Source organism: Oratosquilla oratoria, chromosome 17 (genome assembly GCF_046742065.1).
Source record: "Oratosquilla oratoria isolate Oo_2021 chromosome 17, ASM4674206v1, whole genome shotgun sequence".
NCBI lineage: Eukaryota > Metazoa > Arthropoda > Malacostraca > Stomatopoda > Squillidae > Oratosquilla > Oratosquilla oratoria.
The window spans coordinates 55,368,231-55,375,730 of NC_134793.1; positions in this window are offsets into that span (position 1 = coordinate 55,368,231).

Consider the following 7,500-nt stretch of genomic DNA (forward strand, 5'->3'; position numbering starts at 1 on the left):
TGTGTGTGTGTATTCACTTGGTCTTTGGATCACGTGTTGGACTCGTGATCGACAGCTATTTCCCTCCTGGAAGAGAGCTCAGAGCTCGTAGGTCCGATCTATGGGTAATGCTATGACCTTGCACACACACACACACCCAACTCCCCGCCCACGAGAGTTGGAGTAACACCCCTCAGCGCTGCGATACTGATATATTTCAGCCCCGGGCGAGAGTCGAACCCGGACCTCCGTAGTGGCAGGCCAGAGCTCTAACCACAGCGCCATGAGAGGTGTGTGTGTGTGTGTGTGTGTGTGTGTGTGTGTGTGTGTGTGTGTGTGTGTGTGTGTGTGTGTGTGTGTGTGTGTGTGTGTGTGTGTGTGTGTGTGTGTGTGTGTGTGTGTGTGTGTGTGTGTGTGTGTGTGTGTGTGTGTGTGTGTGTGTGTGTGTGTGTGTGTGTGCCTGAGTGTGTGACTGCGTATTTGTGTGAATGTATATGCAGAGTCTTCACATCACTGTGAAGAAAAGCATTCATAATTATCACAGTAGAAAATAAACTTGAAGATAGTATTTTCATGTATTATACACTGCGAGCAACGAAGTGTGGCTAATTATTCAGCAGAAAAAGAACACGGAGAGAAGGGACCAAAAGGGGAAACATATTCACAAGAATATGAAGAGGAATGAAAGATCAGTCAATCTCTCGAAGTTTCTATGAACATGTTTCTCCAGTGTGTTACCTTTTGTCCGTTTTCCTTACTGTTGTATAATTGTAGGTCTTCGTTACTTTGTAATCTGAGGATGTATTACACGAAGAGGACAGCTTTGCTCTTAGATGTGGTGTGATAGGATAAATATAGCTTACGTGAAACAAAATGTCTTCACTGGGAATGAAAGAGATTGTCTGGACGTGGTAGATAGATGTGACACTTTAGATCTAATGTGACAGAAATCACTGAATTTGATACTATCAGAGTGATAGCTTTCATCTGTGGAACACGAAAAGAAGATTAGGAACAAGTTGGAGAGGGAAGGAGATGTGGGGATGGAGCAATATTCGCTTGGTGAAGAAAGAATTTAGACAATACAGTTTCTTCTTCTAAACCTACAGGACAAGCATAATGCCTATTTCGGGGATGATATAAACATATGTAGTGAGTTCTTCTTCTTCTTCTTCTTCTTCTTCTTCTTCTTCTTCTTCTTCTTCTTCTTCTTCTTCTTCTTCTTCTTCTTCTTCTTCTTCTTCTTCTTCTTTTTCTTCTTCTTCTTCTTCTTCTTCTTCTTCTTTTTCTTCTTCCTCTTCTTCTTCTTCTTCTTTCTCTTATTTCTCTTCTTCTTAGTTCCTTTTTTTTTCTTATTTTAAATCTCACATTCTTTTCTTTGTTTTTCTTTCCCTCATTAATCCAGATATTGTTTGATGCCGAGTTCATATTGGATCAGTATTGTCCATGTACGTATGTAATTATACATATATATATATATATATATATATATATATATATATATATATATATATAAATGTATATATATGTATGTATTTATATATATATATATATATATGTATATATATATGTATATATACATACATACATATACATATATATACATATATATATATATATATATATCCAATAATTTTTATGACAGTCGCATGCAGGATTCGAACCCACTGCTATCGGCCTCCCGTAAGATTACCTATAGCAGAGGGTTCGAATCCTGAATGCGACTGTCTTAAAAATGATGTATGTATGTAATTATATATATATATATGTATGTGTGTGTGTGTGTATACATATATATCATATATATACATATATGTATATATATATGTATTTATATATATACATATACATACTTATATACATTTACGTGTATATATATATGTATATATATATTTATATATATATATCCAATAATTTTTGTGACAGTCGCATGCAGGATTCGAACCCACTGCTATCGGCCTCCCGTAAGATTATCTATAGCAGAGGGTTCGAATCCTGCATGTGACTCATAACAATTATCGGATTGATGTCGCTGTTACTAGCGAATTTCTCTCTCATATATATATATATATATATATATATATACATACATATGCATACATATATATATATACATATATATATACATATATACATACATATATATACATATATATATATATATATATATATATATATATATATAGTATAATTAAAATTCACTAAACTTTATTAAGCTGGAATACCTAGCTTTACGTCTTACAAATCTGCCGTAAAACAATTGTATTTTCCTCATACCATCTAGACAATTCCAATATCATTTGAAGGCGAATGGAAATATCGAAGCCAGATGCAGTCGGAATTCTTATCACGCTTTTACAGTCTTCTTGCTCTGTCAGTATCTTTCACGAACTGTTTCACAGTTCCCATATTTTTTCGTGGTTCAAAGAACTACCACCATCATGTACACATACACAAAGTTACACGTATATTACATACTCAGCTCAATGGATTTTAACATTATTTAGTTTTAGTTGACATAGTAGAAAATAAATGAGTTAATAAAATTCCATATCTTTTGCACCATCGAAAACTGAGCATATCCCACCAGTCTACCACGAATGTCATACATGATTTGTCTGAACGATATATCATATGAGCTTGTTGAAAGGGTTGACAATTAGGCAATTAGAATCCCAGTCTTTACGCTGCATGTTCCAAGTTGCAATTAGGGTCGATAATTGTAAAACAGACTAGACAAACTGGCAAGTCTATACCAATAGTGTAATGGGAGAGAGGCGTGAGAAGGAAGCCCGATAACGGGCGAACGTTATGTTTTAAATGATTCTCCTATATTTTTGCTTCAAGGAACTCTTCCATCTGATTCGTAAGCAAACAATGAAGGGGTTCGTCTGGATCCAGGGGAGGCAGAGTAACATCACTTATATTTCGGACAAGAACCTCATCAACTGTTTCAAGAGGTCGACGTTTGCATCCTCACACTAATGATGACGTCCTTGGACTGCGTTCCAGGGCCTCCCACTGCTGGTACTTCACGGAGATGAAGCGTGTCTGTGACTTCATCGTTCCCCTAAAGAAAATTATTTTTCTTAATAATAAAAAAATAACACTATAAATATGGTATAATGCTATTACTTTTTCATTTGTAACCATGAAACATGTATGAATAAGGCTTTACCACACGCCATCGTTTATTGTACCAAGGTACTGAAGCGTCACATGTTTTCTCCTTTAAGGGTTTCCACGTGGTTTTCTTCTAGGTTGCACCAATAATGGAGGCAACCTTCACGACAGGCCTAGCAAGTGATGTTTTGTATATAAACTACTCAAACTTTATACACAGTCTCGGAACCAAGGGGATATTTGAAATCTGCGACCAGTTTTCAATAAATCGGTAGACATTGGTTTTGTTCACATGCTTGGAGGCAGGCAAACGTTGTTCCTGTTTTTAAGAAGGGAGATAGATCGTCTATATGGAACTACAGGCCAATCAGTTTGACATCGGTTATAGGAAAAATGCTTGAATCAATAATAGTAAATAGACTCAGAAAACACATGGAAGGGCATAATTTAATTCGTGATTCACAGCATGGTTTCCCCAAGTGTAAGTCATGTGTGACTAATCTTCTATCTTTTTACACTGAAGTATATAAGGCGTCAGATAACAATAAAAATTACGATGTTATTTACCTTGACTTTAGCAAAGCGTTCGACAAGGTACCACACCGGAGACTACTAAATAAAATCAAAGCCCATGGCATAGGAGGAAAAGTGGTAGAATGGATTAGAGCTTGGGTTAGTAACAGAAAACAGCGGGTCACCATAAATGGAATAAAATCTAGGTGGGGCAATGTTACTAGCGGTGTCCCCTAGGGCTTAGTTTTGGGTTCCTAATTGTTCATTATGTACATAAACGACTTAGACGATGGAATAGATAGTAATGTTAGTAAGTTTGCGGACGACACTAAAATAGGACACCTAATTAGGTCAGGAGACGACGCAGAGATTATGCAGAATGATCTTGATAGATTGTTAGCATGGTCGGTGAAATGGCAAATGATCTTCAATATCTCTAAGTGTAGTGTGTTAAACGTAGGCTTACACAACCCCGAGAATAAATACAATTTAGATAACACGTTTTTAGAAAAATCTGAGTGCGAGAGGGACTTGGGTGTTCTGGTGAGTCCGGACCTCAAAACCAGGAAACAGTGCATTAGCGCCAGAAATAAAGCTAACAGTGCATTAGGCTTCATTGCTATGACGGTAACGAATAGAAGTGGAGAGGTAATTATTAAACTCTATCTAGCGATAGTTAGACCCATCCTTGACTATGCGGTACAGTTTTGGTCTCCGTCCTACAAAATGGACATCAATTCACTAGAATCAGTACAGAGAAGATGACCAAAATGATACATGGACTCAGAAATTTGCCTTACGAAGAGAGGCTTAGGCACCTAAACTTACACTCTCTGGAAAGACGTAGAGTGCGGGGTGATCTAATAGAAGTGTTCAAGTGGATCAAAGGTTATAACAAGGGTGAAGCAAACAAGGTCATCATAATAAAACAACAGGGCAGGACTCGCAGTAATGGGTATAAACTGGACAAATTTAGATTTAAGAAGGAAATAGGCAAGAATTGGTTTACTAATAGGGTGGTCGATGAATGGAATAAACTTAGTAACCATGTGGTAAGCGCTGAAACTATCAGTTGTTTTAAGAAACGATTAGACAACTTTATAGATGGGGATGACAGGTGGTGATGGATACGAAGCTGCATAGTGTAGGCCTTATGGTCTCTTGCAGTCTCCTTTATTCTTATGTTCTTATGTTATATTTTCCAGAATAGAAATGCTTTATGGAGAAGAGTTGTGGCCTGCAGGGCTGTGCCTTAGGATTGATTACTCTCTACTTGTCACTTCTAACGTGATATAAAAAATAATGAGGAATTTCTGAGTTTTATTTAGTTTAATGCTATCTCCAAAGAGATTATAGTGATTATTATTTCAACGGTGTCAAATGTGATGTAAATTAGAGGGAAAGGATTATTAAGTACTAAACAGCAAGAGTGACATTGAAGTATGCCCGAGTACTATGCCTGAGTCACATGGTCTCAACTTGGTCTCGAGGTCAGAGCTGCTGAAGGGAGCTTTAAGGGTGTCTGACCGATGAAGTTGTTGTAGACAGAACGAAGTTTGTGTTACAGAGAAGAAGGACGGTGAGGGAGAACTATTGGAGGAGGGGAATAGTGATGGGGAGGGCTTCAAGGTTAATCTATTCATTTCGTCCTCATTTGTTAGCTAAACTAGAACTCCTTTTCTGACAAATGTCGAACGACATTGTTCATTTATGAGAAGGATTTGGACCTAAATGAGACTTGGATCGAGACCCCGTTCAGCCTAGGGTCCTGACCTCAGCTGAATAAGATTATCTGGAGTTTCCCACGCTAGAAACAATAAGAGCCGTTACCGTGGCGAAAATAATCGGAGTCTGAGTAGAAAACAAGAATTGTCACTGTATTCATCAATCTCATCTCCTCGGCACATTGATGCATTTTTTAGACTACTTTGTTCTCCAATGCATTTTAGAATTTTATTTTGGACACACAACACTTCCAACCTTGTGGACAATATCGAATCAATGTTGTGAATTCATAGTTGGTATCACAAAGGAGAAATGATTAAATTGTTTTGTGTAGCTCTGACCAATATAGGAGTCACTAAAGTCCCTAGAGTTAAGACTGCGTACAATATATACAGTCAATATCCCCATAGAATGCTTAAAGGCTTCGATGCAGCAACATTTGTAAATAATATTCAGATCGATACGGGAAGTGAAAGTTTGAAGTCAGTAAACACCAAGTAGAACTGATGATTTATGTGTTGCTCAAAGTAGTTTCTCTTGAAATGTCAGACTTGTTAGTACAAAGGCCACAAGTGAAACAGGAAAGATTTATTCCGATTCTGGTGCAAAACCTTCCTGAACAAGATGCGAGCGAAACTTTGTAGCTAAGGAACGTGATGATTTATGCAGTTGGCTCGTTCCCTGCAACCCTTGTGCGAGGCTCGAATCAAGAAAGTCTTTTACATTCACTCCCCTAAGGACCTATTCTCTCACAGTTGGAGTACCCAGTTAAATTCTAGCATCACATGAAAGGCAAGTACTGCCAGTTCACTGCAAGATAGTTCAACGGAACGAGCTCTATGTTGTTCCTTTTCACCTCAATATAAATATAACCACTTTCGTGAGAAAGCCATCTTCTATTAATAGGTTAAAAGGTCCTGCGACTGAACATAACCTTTGTGGTAATTAAGTTTATTTTCTCGAATGTCTCATACTTTTGTATTGCTATTTTTTCAATAGATTAAGATGGTCCTGGAACTCTGAACATAGTCTATGATGTAAATAAAATTATCTTCTCGTATGCTCTGTACTTATATATTGTTGTTATTCAGTGTCCCAGGGACCAATTCAACACCGGATAAAATCGTTAGGTATCCAGTGACCGAACTTGTAAAATTCTGTGGAACATATAAGGTTCATGGACCATTGTTGAGAATCGCTGATTTGCCCCCCTCCCCACCAATAAAACAGCTTCAACTGAATAAAATATGTCTTAGAGTAGTATATGTAAAAAACAGGGTACCTTAAGAATATCTATGAAAGAAAAGAGTGAATGACTGAAATCGGGTTATGAAAGAGATAATTCTGTTAAAGTATAAGACACAAAGAACATATGCTATTTGTTGGTTTGCTTTAACATGTTTAATATTAGTAGCTCTAAAGGAATGAAAATAGTAAGATGTTTATAAAAAAAAATTCATGTAATAGTGACGTTATTTTCTGAGCTTCATTGGTAATGCGACTACGGAGATTGGTTAAGAAACTATCTCTTATGCCTATGGACACTTTAGATTCAATGAGGCTCATGTGGAAATAAAATCTATTGGGTATATATCAGCTGATTCTTCAGCATTTCTTTGCACGCCCATTTCCTGTTGTCATCATGAATTTAACCAGGTTTCTGAAGATAAGTAACGATAAACTAACCATCTTATGGAAAAATTTGCATCAGAAATGAGTATCTTTATACATAGCATTTAAAGATAAATAAACAATTAAATAAATACATAAAAATAATCAATGAAATTCAAATAATAAATCAATGGATAGGTAAATAATGAATTAAGATTAATAAATAAACTAATGAATAGACAAATAGGTACATCAATGAATAGATAAAGAAGTAGATAAATACATAAGAAAACAAATATCATAAATACCTAAATGAAAAAATATATATGAAAAAATAGATAAATAAACAGGTAAATAAATAAATAAATAATATGTATATAAATAAATATCAGATATACATACAAATAGATAAATGAATAAATAGCTAAAATATCCTAAATAGATAGTGACATTTGGGACACCATGTACAAAGTAAATATAAAGGAGTTCATTAACAGTATTAATCGTGGCGAGAAACAATTCAGTTGCAAACGGCGGTGTCATAAAATG